This window comes from Cynara cardunculus, assembly GCF_001531365.2.
Source record: "Cynara cardunculus var. scolymus isolate 2C chromosome LG 3, CcrdV1, whole genome shotgun sequence".
NCBI lineage: Eukaryota > Viridiplantae > Streptophyta > Magnoliopsida > Asterales > Asteraceae > Cynara > Cynara cardunculus.
The window spans coordinates 13136816-13144078 of record NC_037530.1 but is presented as its reverse complement, the minus strand read 5'-3'; positions in this window follow the sequence as shown (position 1 = coordinate 13144078).

The window sequence follows — 7263 nt, the reverse complement described above, 5'->3', positions numbered from 1 at the left end:
CATTTATTGAAAAACTTCTAGAGATTCCCCCTAGAAAGTAGATTTAAGTAATATTTCATTTCATCTCAAAAATTAAAAAAAAAATAAAGGAAACATTTTTAGCACGGGTCCTAAACTGAGTGTTTAGAAACCACACTCGGTAAAGCACGGGTCCTGAATTGTGTTGTTCAGAAGCCTTGTTTGGAACATATTACAACCTCCCCCTGAATTTGTGCATCATTGGATGAATATCTGATCAGCGCAGTAATGACGCACCTACAAAATCAGATCAAACAGATTTTGGTACCCAAATGAACTTGGGTCCTTCTTTGTTAGTATCAGGTTGCAGGATGTTATAACTGCCAAACCATCTATTATTGTTAGATGTTTTCTTTTTCGCGCTTTTAACAGGATGATTATATACAAAATAAGATTTATACAGATTATTGTTATCATATTTGTTATTACCTTTCCAATTTGTTTAAAATCTGTTATCAGCAGTCCACCTGCTGTACGTTTTCTTGTTCACAAAATCTGTTGTTTTGCATGTGGTGCACATGATTCTTCTCTTGCTAAGATGAATCAAATCAGTAGTAGATCTCACAAATTAAGGAAGATTATTAGTAACAACAGGGATACAAGATGAAACAGATTCAGATTTATTGACCCAAATGCTTTTAACCTTTGAAGAGTAATTGGGTGATCCAATGACGTACCCTTGATAATACTGATTAGAAGAACGAGAATAGTTTTTAGAAACAATAGATTGAGGGCTGCTTGAATAACTGTTTGATTTGGAACAGTCATAGAAGTTGGTTTTACACTGTGAAGGAGAACCAGTTAAACTTTGAGCACAAGAAAAGTCTTGAACTTTCTTTAAAAGCTGGTCTCGTTCGACATTAACTAAATCATACTTATTTTTTAGTTCAGTTCTGTTGATCCTAAATCTCTCAATATCACTAATAATCGAGTTAAGAATAACCAAATTATAGTGTTTTAATGAACAAAGTGATGAACACTAAAGAATAAATTATGAACATTAAAGAACAATCTTGAGTGTCAAAGGTTTCACTTTATTAATAAGAAAAACGTAAAAGCGACATTTAACACAATAGGCCTAATCACCTATTTATACTAGTAAGCTAATTAGAAGATAACTATCTAGTGAGACTATTTAGCTAATCTTCTATTAACAGATAATGTTTATCTAAACTATGGATAAGCTACAATTTTAAGATAAACTTGAAATCCAGCTGTCGACTTGTCATCTCCAGCTGTCTTTCATGGGATGATGAATCAACCTTATCTTCATATCTTCATCGTATGCCTCTGGTTGAATTGTTGAAGAAAACTCTAAGTGTTGTTAAACAAAGGGGGTGATGAAGATGCTCTTTCCATACCATCTCTGGTTGTTCATCGACCCTCTGGTTGTTCTCCAGACTTGGTCAATTCTGCCTTGATGTCTTCATCGGTCTTCTGGTTCTTCATCACTTATTGTTTTTCATTACTTTTACACTTTATGGATTATGGGGTCTAACAATCTCCCCCTAAGTAATGAAAGAACAAACATAAACTAATCTAGGAACAATTTTGAAGAACAAAGACTAATCTAATAGAAAAACATCAAATTCCAAATTTTCATTGGATGATGAATTCTTGCAGTACTAGAAGCAGAAGACATCATATTAAGGCAAAAATTTACAACTCATCATGATCTACCTTGAGATATATCCCAAAAACACAGAAGCAGTCTTCGATAGCCGATGACTGTTGATATCTCATGAAGGAGTTGATTCCCATCTTCTCTTGGCACATGATTTCTACCAAGCCTCTCTCTGATGACTTTCTGAAACCATTCAAGTGTATCAGTTGAATACTTGAATGCCTCAGTTAGTCTGAAGAATTTCTTTACCCCGAACTCATTCTTGTAGACAAGTCCAAGCTCAGGTTGAGTTAAGACTAAGGGAGATCTCTTCTCCTGCAGGCCAGGGAAGTTTTCATTTGGTGGAGCGTAGGAGAGTCTTTTGATGCCTAAGTGAATAGCAATTTAAAAATCACTCTTGGCTCGATACTTCACTAGGGTCTCCATTGTCTTCACAACTTCTCTGTTTGCCATCCCAAATCTGATGCATGATCCTGTCGCTGAGCCGTGTATGTATAAAGTTCGATTAAGTCATAGGGATTGAGGTTGATCAAGTCATTGTCATTGAACACGCTGATTTGACCATGTGCTCTTTCCACTGTGTACTTGATGTATCTTATGGCTTTATTGGCGAAGGTCTCACTTTTAGGTCCATTACCCTCCTTATTCTATCGTTTGAGAAGACATCCTATGGTGCTTGGGTGGTCTGTCTAATAAACGTATGGTGTAGGAGGTCCATGGATTCTGGCGATAGAACCGAAGGATTAAGAGTCAAACCTTCATCGCGGTCGTGATACAAGTATTGATGGATATTTTCCATCATTATGGGTTCCCTGGGTGGCAGCTCTGGACATCTCCTCAGTGACTCCATGTTCTGGATTATTTCATCGACTAGGCTCTGCGGAGGTTGCCTTGACGAAGAGGGAATGTCCGCTTGCATCGTGGTTGGTTCGATTGGGGTTTGAGTTTGGGTGATGGGTTGTGTATCGATTGAGGGTTGTGTTTGGGTAGTGGGTTGTGTTTCGGTTGGCAATGGGTTAGTTTCTTGGGTTGGCTCTTTTTGGGGTGGTGAAGGTTCATCGGGTTGTGTCTGGGGTTGAGGATGTTGAAGTGAAGGTTGGATGTGTGTTTGTTCGGGTTCATCGGGTAGGTTCATGAAAGGTTGTGTTTGGCGAGGGGTTGGTGATGCGGTTAATGGTAGGTTTGGAGTAAAAAGTGGGTTGGTTTCTATTGGTGGGGTGGATGGGTTTTCATCTGTTGATGAACTCAACACGATGGGTTCAGGGGAGGCTGCAAGGGAAACATGTACATTTCGTACATCTTCATAGGGCTGAGCCTCTGGTTCCCTTGCTTGGGTTGATGGGGATTGTTGTTGTGTTTGGGGTTGTGGTGATGGTGCAGCGGACTCCGTTTGTTGGACTGTGGTGGCCTGATTCTCCCCCTCATGAGGATCGAGACCCTGGTTATCGGGGTCTGGATCCTCATGCCTTCTTCTCTTGAGGGGGCGGCTTGATGAGCAGGAGGCCCTTGTCCTGTTTTTCTTCCATCGCATGAAGAAGAGAGTCTGTTCGATCTTGTTGTATTAGTAGACTCCTCCTCAACGTATTGGTCGGCTCCACCGACCTGGCAGCGAACTTGGCATTAATCTCATTGAATGATGAGATGAGTGCCTTGGACAGAGCCCTAAGATCGGCTCTGGTAGCGAACGTCGTGCTTGATGATGAAGCTTGTGGTGGCATGGAGGTGGTGGTGGATGTAGATGGAGGAATGGGAAGGTTGGCGATGAGATTTCTCACCTCTATAGTGAAGGAGGAGAAGGCTGCATCGAAAGATGGGCCTGCAGAGGGAGGTGGGGGTGGAGTAGGCTGGGGGATGTGGGCTAGTATTGTGGCGGGCAGTTGGGTTAAGGTGGTTTATATGGTGGCCATTTGGTGGGTAAAAGAGGCAAGGGTTTCACCGATTGATGAAGTGGTTTGAGGTGGGACTTGTTGAGGAATTTGGGAGATGATGGTGGTTGGTAGGGTGTTAAGGTTCTGGAGGATGGTGTTTAGCTGGGTGGTTATGCAGGTCAGGTTCTCATCGGCCTCAGTTGCCTGGGCCGTGAGGGTGGCGATGGAGTGAATGAGGATTTGGTTTCTTTGGGTGGCAAGGGAGGAGGCGGTGTTGTGGTGTTGGGTGATGGTTTGCTGGAGTATTTGGAGACGTGCTGTATTGTCTCGGGTTTGGGTTTCAAGATGGAAGAGGTGTCGTTGAAGGATGGCAAGGGATTGTTGAAGGGTGGTGTTATCGGTTAATGGTGGGTTGTCAACAATACCTTGGATGATGAGTTTAAGGTCTTCCAAGGACCGCTGAACTGAGTCAACAAAGGCTTGGAACTCGGTCTTTGTGACCAGGTCGGCTATAGGGGTAACCCCTACAGCAACGGATGCTGCAGGTTGAGCCTCTGCTCCTGAGACGCCTTCATTGCCTTGTGAAAATGTAGGCCATGAAGGACTTCCATCATGTCCTTGATAGCCCTCAAGTAAGGAGCTATCTCGTGATGTTGCTGCATCGGCTTCCTCTTCCTCGGCTTCAGAGACCGAGTCAGTGAAGCGAATGTGTGTCCCTTTCGGTAGATCAAATATCGAAGGGGGGTGTGCAGGAAAGGGAGATCGCTCTGAACGATCTTGGGGTGTATCAATGTCAGAAGCAACACATGCTTCTGTGTGTGTGATAGGTTGTGTCGAGCCTTGAGGCGAAGGGGCTCTTATTTCTACATCACCTCTCTGTTGGGAGATGGATGATGGAATGTGGGGTTCCTCAGCTGATTCATCTCCAGAGGCTCGAAGAATGGCCTCTGGATGGCTGGCTTGGGTAGGGAGTGGACTGGGTCGTCCTTGTTCAATACCCCTTTGGCTTTGATCGCCAGGGGTAGATGTGGTGGTTGCCCTTTGGGAAGTGGGTGGGGGAATTGTTTGAGTAAGGCCGGGGGAGGCATGATGAGTGTCATCATCATCATCATCATCTTCATCATCCGATGAAGATGCCTCTTGTGCTCCCTTGCTTGGTTTTGGGGACGACTCTATTCGCTCTGGTGTAGCTACCCTTGGTTCCTGGGACAATAGAGAGCGTTCATAGGTTTAGCGGATCTCAGATGTCTCTGGAATGACACTGAGTATGGCCCTTGAGAGTGGCCGGTTGATGGTGTAACCCTCCTTCGATAGGGTGGGTCGATGGCCTTGCATTTTGAAGACGGGAGTGAATGGTTCTTCAACAGGTAGACCATGTTTCCTCATTGCGTCCCCCATGAAGAGGGATAGGAAACGAGGAAATAGAACAGCAGATAAGGGCTTGCCGGTGGCCTGGAGCTTGCATTTCTTGACTACCGCCGAGTGGATCTCATTGTATATGAGATAGGCGTAGTCAAGGTTGAGGTTGAAGAACAGCCCGTACATGATCGTCATTATATTTATGTTTCCTTGGTCCAATGACCCTAGCTTGCATGTGAGGGCCCTGTTCAAGATTGAGAAGAACATGTTCCACATTGGCGGTAGGAATTGTCGTTTGAAGTCGGAGGCGTTGCGTAGGTGACGATTGTAACCTAGCATCTTAATGAAGCGTAGTATGTCGGAGGTGGTGGGTGGTTCGTCATATTCGTCAATGCCAAGCTCTCGACGAGTGGGAATGCATAAAACTAGAGATACTTTAGCCTGCGAGATTTTGAGCGAGCAGATCATGTCGTTTGGGGCATCAATGTCCCCCATTATTCCATGGCTGTCGGGGTGGAATTCATAGGTCTGCAAGTACTGTTGGACGTACTTTAGTGGTACGCCGGTGTCAGCGAGGGTCAGTGCTGGTAGAAGAATGCAGTTCTTGAAGAGCTCGATCATGACGGCAAACCTGTTGTCGAACAGGATGTTTCTCAGTTCAATGGCGTGGTTGTTGGGCTTCATTGGAAGGAAAACGATTGTGCAGCTATCGGCGCCGGTGGATTGAACTCGACTGTCGTTGTTGTTTGACTCGTGGGAGGCGGAGGAGGCCATTGCTTAGGAAGTTGCAGGTATATTCGTTCGTCAAATGCTATTTGCAGGTTTAAGAAAGCGTAAAGAGGAAATGGAGGTAGAAGAAAGGTATTTATAGGTGGGGGTGGGGTGGGGGGATGGGAAACGGTTTCTTAATTATTATATTGACATAATCATGAAAAAGTAGAGGCGGTTGGGTAATAGACGATTTGATTTGGAGATCGTGAGCCGTCTTGATTGTAAGTGCCATTAATGTTGGAGGATACGTGTCAAGGCGGGGTTAGGGAAGGGAAATTTGAAAAGGTTTATGGGGAACAGGCTGTATATGGTGTCAAGCGCGTGTGAGGATGACGTATGGATTATTTGAAATAAGAAGTTATTCCAAATAATATCTCGTTAAATATTAATCCAAAAACAATTTAAAAAAATCCATCTAATTGTAAGATTAATACAAATTACGAAGTTTTGGTCTTCTAAAAACCCATGTTGTATAGTTTTTAGTCACAAAAGCTGCAATTTCATATAATCTTAAAAAATTTCAATTAAGATGGGTTTATTGATGACAATGATTTTGTCTTGTAACCAGAAGAGTTCTGGTTTAACAAAACTCATTTTATGGGGAACCAGAGGTGCTATGGTTGAACATTGATGAAGGATTTCGTCAATGAAATGTTGAATTGCCTGGTTAAGAAGTCTTGGATGACGAACCAGAGCTTCTGAATTAGCAATGGCAATCCATTATGTAGAACCAGAGAGGCTCTAGTTAAATACACATTGTGTATTCATTATATATTTAGCATTTATGTGTCTAGAGGCTCTGGATAGTAGAATCAGAGGCTCTGGTATGAAAAATGCATGTGTAAAATGAAGTTTCAAGATGAAAGAGCAGCTTCCCCTCAAATGATGCATGAAGATTGGTTTTGAGTTTTTCAAAAACTCCCCCTCAAACCAATAACAATGATGATTGAGATGACCAGAGGCTCTGGTCTATACAACCAGAGGCTCTGGTTGTGAAGGATGATGAAATAAAGGTATGAAATGTGGCTAAGTGTGCAAGTGGAGATGCATATAAATGGGTCTTTGAGACCAGAGGTCTCTGGTTCCAAAGATAATGAATCCAAAGGCTCTGGTCTTTAGAACTAGATGCTCTGGTTGTAAAGGCAGGGAAAAGTTGTATGAGAAAATGGTTAAGTGTATGTGAAAGAGTATAATGGTTGAGCCTTTGAGACTAGAGGGGCTCTGGTTCCAAAGGCTTTGAATCCAGAGGCTCTGGTCCTTAGAACCAGAGGCTCTGGTTCCAAAGGCGATGAAACGAAGTATGAAAATATGGTTAAGTCCATGTGAAGTGAGAGGGGGAGGAAACTCTTTGGGTCTAGAGAGGCTCTGGTCGCAAAGAGTATGTATCCAGAGGCTCTGGTCGTTAGAACCAGAGGCTCTGGTTGGCTTAGTGATCCTAGGGTTTGATGAAAGAAGGGTGAGGTGCATGCCAAGTCTTAGATGGGAACCTGATATCGCTGGTTGCAAAGGACTTGGAAACCAGAGGCTCTGGTCTTTAGAACCAGAGGCTCTGGTTGTGAAGGTAATACTTAGTGAAGGAAAACTAAGTATTTGCTTTGGACCAGAGGTCTCTGGTTCCAAAGG